Genomic DNA, 16,096 nt, shown 5'->3' with positions numbered 1-16,096 from the left:
TCTGCTGGAGCCATTCTATATGGCGGAATAGAGATAGGATGGGTATTTGGCAATAAATCAATGCCAAAATCTATCTCCCTATCAAGTGGTATACTCGAGAGATTATCTGGAAAGACTTCTGGGAACTCATTCACTACTGGGACAGATGAAAAAAAAGGACTTTTGGTATTAGAATCTTTAACCCGAATAATATGGTACAAACAACCTTTGGAAATAAGTTATGGGCTTTGAGATAAGATATAAAGTTCCCTATAGGTGCTAAAGAATGAACCCCCCATTCTATCACCGGTTCATTTGGAAAAGAAAAGGTGACTCTTCTAATTCTACAATTCAATATGTCATAGCATAAATAAAGACAGTCCATCCCTAGGATAGCATCAAAATCAAGCATGTCTAGGCCTATGAGGTCTACCACTGTATCCCGGCCACAAACAGTCACCACACAATTTCTATACACCCTCCTAGCCACCATAGAATCCCCCACCAAAGTAGAAATAGAAAAAGGCTCAGCAATCACATCGGGTTCAAACCCAAAACCAACAACCACATAAGGGGTCACATATGATAGGGTAGACCCGAGATCAAGTAACACATAAGCATCACGGTAAAAGATTTGTAACTTACCAGTAACTACATCTGGTGAGGCCTCTGCCTCTTAGCAGTTGGTTAAGGCGTACAACCAGTTGCGGTCATTTCTGATAGCTGAAGTGGCACCCTTCCGAGGCGGTGGTGGTACAGAAGAATTAGCCTGTGACTTAGCTTCACCAACATTACCCTTTGCTGCCGGACATTCTCTCTGGATATGGCCTGGATGGCCGCATGAATAACACACCATAGCGCCAAACTGATATCTTCCTGGATGATTTCTCCCGCACTTCTCACATCGTGGGTATGTATGAGAGGTTTGAGCTACACTTCCTTGAGAATGTGAACCCTGCATCCTCAGCCCTTACCTATACTGAAAATCTTGAGTGCCTGTTCGGCTGGGGGTCTGGTCACCGGGGCACTGGCTATAGACTGGGCATTACCCTAATTCTTCTTCTTCTGCCATTTGTTAACCCAATTCCCACTCTGCTGCTAACTATTGCTCTGGTCTGCTGTTTTGGCTCTCTTTGCCTGTCTGTCCTTCTCTCTAGATTCAGCGATCTTTTTTTTTCTTAACTTGCTGTATGTGGACTGACAGTCTAGCAAAATCCATGTCCCGGTTCAACATTGCTCCTTGATATTCAAATACTAAGTCATCTGAAAGGCCGGATGCAAATTTCCTCATTTGGGCTCTCATGTTACCAGTCATCTCTGGAGCATAACAGGCTAGTTGGTTGAACTTCAAAGTGTACTCTTGGACACTTATCTTTCCCTACTTTAGATTCATAAACTCTTCGGCTTTGACCTTCCTCAACTTGAGAGGAAAGAACCGATCGAGGAAGACTTCCACAAACTTGGCCCAAACTATGGGCTCGGCATGCTCACTCATTGAATCTTTCCACTCATTATACCATTGGTTCGCTACATCCTTAAGCTGGTAAACTGCTAACTCAACCCCCTCTACCTCATCTACATACATCACCTTACAGATCTTCTCCATCTCATCAACAAACTCCTTTGGATCCTCTTCTACCTTGGTACCAGTAAACTTAGACGGGTTCATCCTTATGAACTGGCCCACTCTTGTAGCCTCAAACGTAATAGATGCAAACTCAATATCTTCCGACTATTGAGTCTGTGTGGCTACCAAATATGCAATCATGTGAATGGACTGTCTGAATTCTGTATTAGCTACTTCTCTCTCATGAGGTGAGTGCTGTTAGTCCCCATCCCGAGAGCTCTAGGTGCCCTAGGTGGGTTGGTCTGAGTAAGTGGGACTCCCGGAGTAGTATCAATCTCCAGAGTCTGAGATCTATTTCGGGTCCTTATCCCATGTGTAGGACGGACCTCATCTGTCTGAGCATTCTGATCGTTAGTACGATGGGGAGGCATGATTGTTTTTCTGAAATACAAGAGATTACGTATTAGAGGACAGATTAGACTCCAAAGAACGAACTAAATTACAAAGAGGGAAAATATTCCTAAACGCCTAGTAGCCTCCTACTTATAAGTGTGGCGCGCAACACACCTATAAACAAGATTCTACCCGATCCAATTTCGCAGACACTCTGAGATCATGAACCTTGCTCTGATACCAAGTTTATCATGACCTGAACTAGGGCCTTACCTGACGGATATCCCAAACCATGAAGGTTCGGGCATCCTACTCTATCTGGTAATCATGCACAACATTCACATAATAAAAGGAGATGCAAAAATATAATCTGATACGGAAACATGGTCATACTCTAACAATAAGGAATGAATTTCGAACTCAACTAAACAACATCTGGAACAGTCTGCGAAATTTCTACTACATGAAAATCTAACAACTATCTGAAAGCTGGGACAAGGCCCTTAGTAGACCAAAACAATAGAATAATATAATCTGAAATAACAGGCCTTCTAGAACAAAGAAGGCTCACCACTGCACAAATTACTTCTCTCTGGGATACTCTACTGATTAGCCGGACTCTTAGACTGAGCCTCTGAACCTGGGAGGTAGGGGGTCAATACAGATGTGGTACGCAGAGAAAATCCAAAATAATAATTTATATTCAATATATCTGAGAGCAATTTAAGAATAGTTCATAAACATATCATATAGTAAGAAATCTCATGGGCATTGCTGAATGACTCTGAAGGAAAATCATCTGAACTCTGAGACATTCTTTGTTTTACTTCTGCACTAGGTGGTATACTCTACAACTATAAAATTTCATGGGCCATATGGAATCTGCATTGACTCGGCAGGGAAGCCGCCAACACAAGTGTGCCGCAAGGGTTAGAGTCTCTGACTCAGCTACGCCACACGACCGTCGCCAGCATAAAAATAATATACCCAGATCGGCAAATCACGATTTAAGGCTAAGAGTTACTTGAACTCTAGCCCTCTTCAGGATACCACCTAGCTCTCTTTATGCCCATTTTTAACTCTTTAAGACATGCATTCTCTGAAAACATACTCTGAAAACTCTAACTCTGTTATGGCATACATTTATATGGTATCATCATACCATTGATTTGCAAGTCACATCTCTGAGCCATTATTAGCATATAATAATCTCTGTTTCAAAACGTAAATCTGGGACCACCATATCAATAAATCATTCAAGAAACTCTTTCTTAAAGCTCATGTAAACATATGCAAGAAACTCTCCTTTTCACCATTTCAAATACATAAGGTGGTCATGTCAAATATATCAATCATAGGCAATTCTTCCCTTTTAAGACAAGACAAAATCATAACAAGAAACTCCCTCTCATCATCATAAAAATCATGCTAAATACTTAAATATTGAAAAGATCCCCTTCAAAATATTAAACAAGCATCTCAAATCATTCCCAACAAGTTCATCAACTCTAAATCATCAAAGACAGGGGTTTCAATAATAATGCTCTCAATCAAATCTTCAACATCATACCTATTCATATAAGTTTAAATCAATTTAAGGGGGAAAGACCTAAAGACCAAAACAATAATATCATCAACACACCCAAGATGTGAAATTTAAATCATAAGTTCCAAAACCCCTTTAAAATTCATGCTTGATAATCTTTAAATCATGTTCTAGTGTTGATAAGCCCATGTAGATTTTAGGATAAACCCCACGTACCTCTATTTAAGAAATTAAAGGATGATTCTTGATGCCCACGGCTTGGGGATTCCAAATCCTCAATCAATTTCTAAAACCCACGATTGAATCTTGAGTTGTTTGGGTTTTCTTGTTTGAAACCCTAAGGAGTGTTCTTGATGATTTCTGATGAAAATATTAATAATAAGGTCATTTGGAATTAAAATCCCGTGTTTAAGCTGCTAAGAGGGGTGAAAAATATCCAATATACCCTTAATGAGATGAAATAAAAATATAACTAGGAGCCCGATTTTATGGACCACCGCGACGCACCACGATCTCGGTGGCTCACTGAAAATTGATGAATGGGATTTCTAAGGTCACCGCGATGTGGAACCATCACGTTGTCCCACTAGTTGGGACCTGAAACTTCAGTGCAACACGCCGCAATCGCGCTATGCTACTGAAATTTGATAATTACTAAATAGGCCCACCGCGACGCGCCAAGCACCAAAATGACGATGTTTTACAATTAGGACTTAAATTAGCCATAACTTCTTGCCCGGATATCGTATTTGGGTGAATTTTATATTGACAAAAAACTCATTCAATTTTCCACATGATAAAAAGTTTAAATTAGGGAAATTATAAATGGTTTAAACTTTACTCATTTTGGAAGCCAAAAATGTGACTAAGTCTCTTTGATACTGTACTAGTCATTTAAATCTAAGAGCATATTACCACAAGCTAATGCATGGACTATTTCGCGGGGTGTTACATATGATTGGGATGGGACTAAAGGTAGAGGATCGAGTATTACTCTCTATTTCAATGTATGTTGTTAAAACAACAAGTTCCTAATGTCTTTGACACACAAATAGTATGACATAAACAGTCCATAAATCCTATATAAGATCATCTTTTAGTTAAATTCCTTATACGTTCAAATTAGTTTACATAGATTTCAACAACGTTAGAAAGTAAACTGTATCTATAGAACTATGATTCCTCAAAATAGATGTCCCTACCAGACATGATGCATTCATTGGCTTACCCAATCCACACAATCATGAAGATATACTAATAATACACAGATCAGGGTCATATTCAAAACTTTTAAACCTATATATGTAGTAAAATAAGGATACTTGGAGTGTTTGTGTTTGATAGGTCTTTTTTGGCTGTTGTTTCAATTGCATATTGATCGCTGAAACATCATTAATTTATGAGTGTAGGTTATCTGGGTGCACAAGTGATTTTGCAGGTCAAATATTGGGACTTTGTAAAATACATGGCTCCAAATTCAGAAAAACAAGCATCCGAACAATGCTGACCCTAAATGTTTAAAGGGATAGACATAGTGCGAGTAGCACCAACATTATCAATAGAAGTACCAAATCAGTTTTTATCCATATATAGCAAGAGCATGAAGAATAGGCTAGTACCTGATGAGTAAGGAAGATGAAGAGATATTATTTTTCCCTCTTTAGGAAGATGAAGTTATATTGCTCGTTCCCTCCTTCTATCACCTTTTTAGGGAACACATCAGTTAGTAAGCGTTGGGGTCTGTATTAGGTTTGCTCTTTCTTTTTGGTGGCGTTTTAAAAAAATATTTTAGGTAAATAATAAGGAGGGTAGTTTTGTAATTTCACTTTTATTTTTTTAGTTGATTCTTTTAAGGTAGTATAGATCCTACATCAATCTTGTAATAAATCATGAAATAGAAAACCCAATTAAATAATACTCATGAATACACTTTAATTCCAAATCATGGAAATCAGAAAATCAATCTACTTGAAGTTTAAAAGAGTTTCTTGGACTCTAAGGGTAGAAGGAACCCTTGGGTGAACACTTCACATACCTTGGTTGCTAAATTCTTGAAGAACAATGGTGAAATCTTGAGTCTTGGCTTTGAAATTAAATCACCTAGGGTTCTTATTCTTGAGTAATTTGAGAGAAAGTGAGTGTATTTTGCTTAATGAGGACTGAATCTCATGTTTTAGTGCTGAATAGGGGTGGAAAAAAGACCCAAATACCCCTAAGGACGTGGCTTTTTAATGAGTAAAAACTGGGCTATCAACGCGCAGACCGACGAACCACGTTGTTGGCATCAACGCGATGGCCAACGCACCGCGTCGAGTCCGCGTCGGTTCACTAGAATTTGCACTAAGCTGAGGGAAAAATTATCCGTTGACGCGATGGATGACGTGACACATTGAGATCGCATCGACTCACTATTTTGGTCACTTGAACATGGTCTAAACGGGTCCAAAAAATTCAAAACTTGTCCGTGGACACCCACTGACATTTCTGATCATGAATCAATCTAAAGATTGATACTTTAAGGTCATAAGAATCGTGAAATAGAGTTGCCAACTTACGAAGGCCAAAATAATACTAAGTTTGAATACTTAGCTAGAATTTTCAAAGTTTGGGATCCCTTAGCAAGCTTATAAGACTGAGTTGAGCTTAGGATTTTGGGGGGTCTTACAATTTGTAGGATGTATCTAACATAAGTTATATGTATCCTCAAAGACTAAAAGTTGAGATTTTTGGTAAATAACAGTAAACATATCGTTATATAGGTAATTTTTACATATAATATTAGAAAAATCTATAAAGTAATAGTTGAAATCATTACAAATTTAATTTTGTATTAAGTTATCTTGATTCTTTTTTTGGACTTAAATTGATTGTTGATTTAAAATGAAGAAAATTTTAATTAAAAGATAATCAATAAGTGACAAGAAGAAACCAATTACAAAATTCCAAATGCAATGATCTTAACAAGAAGAATAAGGATAAAAATGAAAATATATAAGAAAAGCCACCATCATTGCTATTGTAATAACTTTATTTGACCAAAAAATTAAATACCAAAAATACCCTTGTGAGGACAATAAAAAGTACAATATCCTCTATTTAGTTACTAATGTCATTTGTCACGTGCTAAGCCGAACCCAAACCAACCTTAAAAAATTAATTTTAAGAACTTAATTTTTCCTGTTCGTAATTTTTCATTTCTAACATCAGACATTTTAAGGACTTCTACAATACATTGAAGTACAAAAAAAAACTATTTGAAAATTACAAGACAATGTTTTTCTTTCTTCATATATTAGATTTTCTTAAAAAAGGAATCTAAATGCATGCGACCTCTTTTAACTTTTATTTTATTAATTTTTTTTATAAAAAATACTATCGCCAATGATTCACATTGAGCTTTGTCTTACCTAAAGTTAATTTCATTTGTTTCTCTAAATTGAACTCATATTGATAAGAGTTGAACAATCTTCAACTAATGTAAAACTTTTTTGAATGTTATAATCATGTTGTAAGATGAAATCGATGTTATAATCATGTTGTAAGATGAAATTTGTAAAGTTAACTTGATACTTTATGTTAAATTGATAAATAAAAATTTAAAATAACAAAAGTCAATGGTAAATAACACCAATAAATAGTCACTACAACAAAATTGATATATAGCTACGAAATTATTATCTACGAGATGAAATTCGTCACTAATTGTTCACCTTTTATGACGAAAAATAAATTTAGTATCTAAATACATGAAGAATATATTTTTAGTGACGAAACATAAAATTTCGTAGCAAAGTTTTGTCCTCTAAAGTTTCCCCACTAAAAAATATTTTGACGCCATTTTATTAAGTGTCATTAGTGACGAATTTTAAGTCTTCAGTGACACCCTTTTTTTATCGCTAATAATGGATCCAATTTGTGACAAATTATTTTTTTACTTGAATTAGTTATAATTTTAGAGACCAAAAAAAATTCGTCATAAAAAATAAATTATCACAATAGCGACAAATTAGAGTTTGTAGTTAAATATTGTAAGTTTTAGTTACAAAATTTGATATTTAATTGTGACATCAGTTTTTGTGACTAATACTATAAGCATTTAGTGACGAGCATTTTATTGTCTCTAATCAATTTGTGATTCAGTGACGACATAATTTTCTCACAGAATATGCCATCATTAAATAGTGACGATTTCAAATTTATCGCGGGATAATTTAACTATTTGCGATGAAAAAATTTCTTAGCTAAGTATAAATTAATCTTTGGCTATTCTTGTTTATGATTATAGAAAATCCATTGTATATCGAAATGGCTATAGAAAATAAGACTCGATCTAATTGTGTGAATGTGAAGTTGAAGTGAACTTACTGAATGAATTTTTTGAAAGGCTGCAAATTCAATGTGTTAATCTTGTCACATGTGGAAACATTCTAAGTAGACCAAGATTAAATATGATCAACTAGATTTTGTAGCTATCCTTGTAAGTTTTTGCAACAAAAATATATATTTAATTGTGACCATAGTTTTTGTAACTAATAATTCAAACAATTAGCAATGATTGTATTATTGTCACTGTTTAAAATTTTTTAGGACAATATAATACATATTATTGAAGTGCAATGTATAACTTTGACAGCCAGTGTTTACAAAACATGACAGGATCAAAAATCATATGGGTGCAACTACCACAACACGAGCTAATAAACGAAGGAATTCCATTGAAGTTTTACAAACAACATAAGAATTCACTTAAATGTATATGTAAGCTTGTCTAATGATCTCAATATTTTTCTCTCTTCTGCAAATAAAACTAGATTCAACTCTTAGAGAAAAAATTATGTGTATTTCCACCCAAAACATTAGGAGTTTGTTACACTCATATTTCCTATACCTATTATATACTTGCAAAAAGAGTGAAGATCGTTAGAAAATCTAATTAGCACCCTGAAGTTAGCTGTGCAGAACTAACTGCATCCTTGTGCTGAAGAGGCAAAGCAACCAAAAGACTTTGCAATGTTTCTAGTCACTTGAAAATCAAAGAGCTTTCTCTGTTTTATGTAGTATTCTTCTAGTGGTTTGACCTGCTCTGCATGCACCTGCAGGTTCTTTCTCGAGACATCGTCCATGATACTTGAAGACTTAAAATGACCACTCTCTAGCTGACGACTGTATTAATTTTAGAAGTCCCCATGACCTGCACCAATAGAGGAACACGCATAACAATGCCTATCATCATAACTAAAGAAAATATACATAACTAAAATCATTACAGATCAGGAGAAAAATAATAATCTCAATACCTTGCCTATGGCACTGTTTAGTTTTGCAAAAACTTCAATCCGAAAAAACTCAGGTAATACCTGCAGGAAGAAATTATTCAGAAACCAGAAGGTATTATCTTCTTGCAGAGAGGTTTGATTTTTGGCACTAACTTCTGCACTTAAAGCAGTATAGTTGAAAACCTATTCATCATATGAGCAAGCATTGTCTTGATATCAACAGATGGTTGGAAACATAACGGCATAAGTGTTTCATAATGACATATATGACATAGGAAATGATATGATAACACAAATGAGAATGCAAATAGTAAGTTCTATTAAAAAAGAACCATCGATTGTCCAGTATTTGAAACTGTCACAGGGATAGTTTACAAGTAGCAAGACTTCACTTCACTATGGATCCATAAGTGATGTAGATCTGGTCTTAGATTTTCTTTTGATTAGTATAGAAATACTGAACTTTTGCATACCTAATCTCTTAAGTTGCCAACCAATCTTCTAGCATTAGAAACAAACTGCATTATTCATTGTCCTCCAAAACCAACATTTTGATTTGATAACACGAAGGTTATCGTTTTCTTATTTTAACATTCTTGCAGATGGTAATCTAACCCCACACCCCTGGGATCACACCAGGGGAACGTTAAGTAAAAAAAATCCAAAGGTACAACTTCTTGAGAGATATTTCACAAATCTCGCCAGACAAACTAAATTAGACCCCAACCCCTCCTAAAGAAAGGGAAACTTAGAGAAGATATAAAATTTTTAGCCAAAGACAAGATGAAAATTGCAGATAGAAATATGAAACTGAAAGCTTGTAAGGCTGTAACTCTTACTAGTATATACCAAGCGACAGTCTGATACCATCTCCTTTGAAAGCATTCCTCAAATAGCCTAAACATAGACTAATTAGCTAATAATGGACTTGGACACAAGCAAAATTAAGTTTCTACCATCTATGATCTAACTAATAGGCTTTTTCTATAAATCAAAGCTGCTCATTTGTTAAAATTTATTCAGTAGTATCGTTCAAGTTAAGGAATAATTCTTTTACATACTCTGCCGATCTCCCAGCAGCAACAAATAAATTTGCCCTATTTCAGTCATCAGTTTATCTTGCAACACTAACAACCACGTCAAAGTACACCAAAAAATTTCTAATCAAATCACGTCTTATCCAGAAGTGAGGAATTTGCTGAATGGTCGGGAATGATACACTAGTTCTTGCTCCTGTAAAAGAAGAACCATATTTTACTACTATGATGAAAACATAAGTGTTCTGGGGATTGACAGAGACCCAAAAAAAGCTAACCTAGAACAGTTCACCAACCATTCTAGCCCCTTTACTAACATAATTCTGAACAGGCTCACTACCAATAACACGAATGAAGCATGCATCTGTATGATTAGTACCAGGAGGACCATAGTAGAGAACACCCTAAGGGGGATCAATTCCAAGTTTGACAAATTGAGCAAGAAAAGGAGCACAACCTAATTTGTTAACCAACCAAAGGGGAAAAAAGAAAATCTAAAAAACAACAGACGAATGAGCACTCATCAGTACCTCTCACATCTTCTCAATTTTCTCATTACATCCTCCCACATCATTATATTTAACATCAGGTTTTTCTTTGATAGTGAAGTGACCATAGCTAGGATCCATTCTTCTCTGCAACAGTAACCTGATAGCATTGCCTAATCCATCAGTGGATGCATTAACTCGTCTACTATTGATTTATCAACCCACATGGAGAAGTGGATCTGGGATGCAATTGATATAGGATTGACAAGCTCTTTCATGGACCAAGGTGGCTGGGGCAATGTAATTTCTCTATTCTGTCCCTCAAGTTGATGGAATTTTCTTTGCCACTGCAGTTCCTGCAGACTGCACAATACTAGAAAACTTTCACAATATTATTATTTAAGGTCTTCTTTCATTGTGGAAAGTGGGTTCTGAACATCAATTGACCCTTTAGACTATAGTCATCTGTCTAATCTCGTTTACACTAACCAATTATATCTATATTTGGAAGCTACATAAGTTTGTTAAGAATCCAATCTTGCAAATGATTTGAAGTTTAAAATCATCCTGGAACACGATTTTCATGAATATTAGTGGGTCTTGGATTTGAGGAAAGACACTTGCTACCGTTTTATCATACATAGTATTTTAGGTTGTTCAGTTTTATTTCCAAACTTTATATACTCTTCATATCATAGACGTGACAATTATGATACCTGGCTAAATGACACATCGGCCTGGCAGAAATAAAAACTTTTGGTGTGGAATTCAGAAGTTTCATCGTTCTAATTGAGTTTTAGCTTCAGCCATGACTTTCTGGGCCTTCTTTCTCCGATAAAAAATTGGGCAGTCTCGAAAGAACTAAGTGCTTCTTATGGTCCAATCAAATGAGAACAGAAATATCTTTGTGATGTGGTTCAGCATCCTTGTGTTTTACAAATACTTAATGGACTGACTATATAAGGCTGTTCTTTGGGCTAATGATCTTTGCTGGCTTCTCATAGTACTTTGGAGTCTCGATAGGAGATTTTGTCTTTAGCATGCTTAGTGTCCTTGCGAGTGCCTCAAAACCCTTGGGTAATCCTGCCATCAAGAAAGAGAATATGATTTAGTAGGTATCATGGTACAAAATAATAGTCAGGATCAATGAAATAAGTATCATGGACTACAAACTTATTGTATACTAAATTGAAATGTACCATTGACACCAGAGAGTGATGACTTAATTTCGTGTTCCTCACTTGTAGATGATTGAGGAATTTCTTCAAATTGAGCTTCCATGTTCACAATATCCTCATCGACATCAAAATCAATATTTTTGGGAAGCAAATCAACAACATTATTTCCAGCGAACTCAAAATCATCATCACTAATTTCCTCATCCTGATGCTGGCTCGTCCAGTAGTCACAGAACTATGTTGCGGTTGTTACCAAATTCCACCATTCGGGTGAAAAGTCCTCCACTTGTCGTACATACGATGCGATGAACAGAGGTGCATTTGGATCCAGTGTTGACCTTCCACTAGAAACTAACACCATTCTTATTTCACCAAATTGCTATTTGAAGATGTTTGAGAAAAGAATGAATCCAACATATTAGTGCATAAAAACAAAAAAAAGCAAAATATGATCACGTAATCTAGGAAACGACAAATCAAACATTCAATTATCACCCAATTATTAGTAACCTTCCCTCAGAACTCTCATATTATTGAATAATCCGTACCTTGTACTTACCACATTCAATTAGCACTAAGTTTTGCAGGTACTTTAAAAAAAAAGATCCATAGAGAGTAGAGAGCAAATATCTTGAGCAAAACAATTGCATTTCTGATCACCTACTTAGAGAGATGATCATTTTCCAACTAATATAAAGGTAGCAGAAATTGAAGGATTTCCCAATACCACGAAGGTATCTGCAGGAGGTATTTGGAGACAAACTAACTTTCAGGGTTCCCCATAACTCACTCTGCAGTGTTCATTTTGGATTACATCTTTCATTTATTTTGTCTCCTCAAATGTAAGATATTATGTGGACTCTAACCTGTTATTGCTCCCTCGTGGTATAGATGGTGCAATGCGATCCATCCAATAAAAAGCTCAAATACTGTTCATACAAGAGTAGCAACAGAACTTAGCTACACCATTAAGGAGTATTAAAGGGGGGTGGGGAACTTAAGTAGGCAAAGAAAAGAGCTTTCTCTATTTCCTATAGTATTCTTCTAGTGGTTTGACCTGCTCTACAGGTTCTTCCTCAAGATATAGTTCATGATACTTGAAGGCCTAAAAATAACCACCCTCTGGCTAACGACTAGTATTAATTCCAGAAGTCCCCATCACCTGCACCAACAGAGGGACACACATAACACACTTAACGAGTCCCATCATCATAACTAAAGCAACTATACATAACTAAAATCATTATAGATTAGGAGAAAAACTTTAGTGCAAGGACTTAAAAGTCGTGTTATTCAGTTTGTTTTTGGAATATTTGCTTTGTTTTCCCTGGATTCTAAAAAACAATGTTTGCCATTCAATATGATTATGTAAGTGTCTGTTTTTTATGCACTAGAGAGTAAAATTTCTCATGTTCCAATTGCTAGAGTAAAATTTCTCATGTTCCAATTCTTAAGGTCATACATCCAAGAACTTACTTGTAGTATGAGAACACCTGAATCTTCATGACAATCCTTTATGATTTGACATTCTTCAGATCGAAACTCTAAGCAGGCAGCATAATCCTCAACCAAGGACCCTGCAGCATTGGATTTTAAGAGCAACTGAACAAGCCCGGCCATGCGAGAACTTCCATCCACATAAAATCATCAATGATGCTAAAAATTACTTCAGTAACATGATACAATGTAATCCTTTCTTATAAGTCATTACTCTTCATATAAGAGGGAATATTTTGCGTTTGTTCATCCATGAAACATCTATACGTTACACGATAAATTAAACAATTAGTAATACTGCTAGTGTATAATCTGAAAACAGTGTTTACAATAAAGGTAGCAAAAGATAGAAGTTTCTCCTAGTGGGGTTTAGCCTATAAAAAAGAAAAAGCAGGAAACTCAAGATGAAGTTTTCTATTCTTACTTGATACAAAGGACACTAAAACTCAGACACAGCTAAATATTTCTCCAATAATAGTGTAACACCCCGCAAAAAAATTATCCATGCGTTAACTCGTGATAATATGCTCTTAGAGTTAAATGACTAGGATTGTGTCAAAGAAACTTAGTCTCATTTTTGACTTCCAAAGTGGATAAAGTTTAAAACATATACAATTTCCCTAATTTTGACTTTTTATCATATGGTAAATTGACTGAGCTTTCTGTCGATATAAGATTCACCCAAATCCGATACCCGAACAAGAAGTTATGGCTAATTTAATTTCTAGTTGTAAAACACCGTCATTTTGGTGCTTGGAGCATCGTGGAGGGTGCCTATTTAGAAATTGTTAAATTCCAGTAGCATAGTGCAATTGTGGAACGTCGCGCTGAAGTTTCAGGTCCCAACCAGTGGGACAACGCGATGGCTCCGTATCACGGTGACCTTAAGAATCCCATTCGTCAATTTCCAGTGAGCCACCGTGATTGGGGTGCATCGCGGTGGCCCATAAAATTAGGCTCTCAGTTGTATATTTTATTCCATCTCATTAAGGGTGTATTGGGTACTTTCCATCCCCTTATCAGCCTAAACACGAGATTTAATCCGTCTTTATAGGGCGCCATCTCCTAGTTGACATTTTATTTCATCTTCATAGGGCACCATCCCCTAGTTGACATTTTATTTCATCTTCATAGGGTGCCATCCCCTAGTTGACATCTTAGGAAACACCATTTCCTAAATTTTTCTTATTTGTCTTCATAGGGCACCATCCCCTAGTTGACATTTTATTTCGTCTTCATAGGGCGCCATCCCCTAGTTGACATCTTAGGAAACACCATTTCCTAATTTTGCTTATCCGTCTTCATAGGGTGCCATCCCCTAGTTGACATTTTATTTCATCTTCATAGGGAGCCATCCCCTAGTTGACATCTTAGGAAACACCATTTCGTAATTTTTCTTATCCGTCTTCATAGGGTGCCATCCCCTAGTTGACATTTTATTTCGTCTTCATAGGGCGCCATCCCCTAGTTGACATCTTAGGAAACACCATTTTATAATTTTTCTTATCCGTCTTCATAGGACGCCATTCCCTAGTTGTCATTTTATTTCGTCTTCATAGGGCGTCATCCCCTAATTGACATCTTAGGAAACACCATTTCCTAATTTTTCTTATTCGTCTTCATAGGGCGCCATCCCTTAGTTAACATTTTATTTCGTCTTTATAGGGCGCCATCCCCTAGTTGACATTTTAGGAAATAAACCTTCCTATTTTTCTTCTTTACGTCTTCATAGGGTATGGTAATCCCTAGTCGCATTTTAAGAAGCAAATATCCTAACTCTTTTTCATGCATTCATAAGGCATAACTTCCTTTGGTTGCATTAGTGAGAATATAAATCTTATTTTATTGCGTACCTAGCTTAGACTTTATCATTTTAATTTATTTGTTTTTGAATTATTTTATAATTTTTTTAAAATAACTCACAAAATTTTTCTAGTGCAGACTGGGGCAGAAAATTTTGTTCGTTTTGTTTTGTTATCTTTGATGGCTTGTGGGGTTTTCTGTAAAGCAAAGGTCTGATACTGAGAATAAAAATCCTGTCCCCAGTCAGAATGCAGAAAATGATCAATTTGAAGATAGTTAGAGTCAGCTTTGGATCCGTAGCGGCTCAACATCTCAAGAGACATCTTTGTAGCTTCTGATCAGGAGAACAAGCATCCAAAGTATTCTATGAACTATTCTTTGGTAGAGTGTCAATTACTCAATCTAAGTATCAAGTTCAAGTCTCAAATCCTAACTTCAAGATCAAATGAGATCAAAGTACCCACCAGAAGAAGGAGAGGTGATAACTGAAGATCCAAGAGGAAGATCTGAAGCAAGAGAATCAAGACAATAGAATAGATAGGATCTTGTATCTCCTTTCTAGTTTCATTTTTCTTTTCTGATGTAATAAAAGGAGCCACAGACCAGAAACTTGACGGGACCTCAAACTCACCCATCTATTCCCACACCCACTTGACCTACATGTGACCTGATTCTCTTATAACCCGAGATATGTAGGATACCCAAAGCCAGAATTCGGTCACACCTCTTTCCTACTTATTTATGTATTACTTTTGAATAAATAGTTGGAATAAATGGTTGGGCCAAAAATTAGTCATGTCTATTTCTTTGCTTGAAAATTCTCCATATTTCCAAGCAAAGAGGGGCATTCTGAAAACACCTAATTTTTGACCAAACCTAATGTTTTTATATCATTTTAGGGTTCAATTTATTTTATTTTTTAGGTCTAAATTAGATATTTTTAGTTTATCTTATTTTACAAGGTTTGTTTAAAAGTTTCAAAAATTACAAAAAAATAGAGTCAAATTTTAATAAGCTTTTATTTTTATTTTTTATTTAAAAATAAAATAAAATAAAAATAATTATTTGTTTTCTTCTTTTAACTTTTAATAAACAATCTAGTGATATTAATATTCCGCAATCATGTTCTAAGACTAATTATTTAACTTATCTATATTTTAGTTTTAAATAAATTTTACCATTTTATTAATATCCTTAATTGAAAAAAAAAAAGAATCCTAAACTACCATTCCCACACCCTAAAACCACATTCCTATTTTCCCTCCAACACACTCCCATATTTCCCTCACGTTCGGCCCACACAAACACACACGACATCACAAAACTACCTCA

At 35.6% G+C, this 16,096-nt stretch overlaps 1 pseudogene; it reads right to left on the bottom strand.

Annotated features, from left to right (window-relative positions):
- Window positions 1–1,776: 1,776 nt before the first annotated feature.
- Window positions 1,777–11,997, bottom strand: LOC124888807 (annotated as a pseudogene).
- Window positions 11,998–16,096: the final 4,099 nt, after the last annotated feature.

This window comes from Capsicum annuum, chromosome 11 (assembly GCF_002878395.1).
Source record: "Capsicum annuum cultivar UCD-10X-F1 chromosome 11, UCD10Xv1.1, whole genome shotgun sequence".
Lineage (NCBI taxonomy): Eukaryota > Viridiplantae > Streptophyta > Magnoliopsida > Solanales > Solanaceae > Capsicum > Capsicum annuum.
Note: the sequence above shows the minus strand (reverse complement) of the source record. Positions and strands in the feature narration are given on the sequence as shown.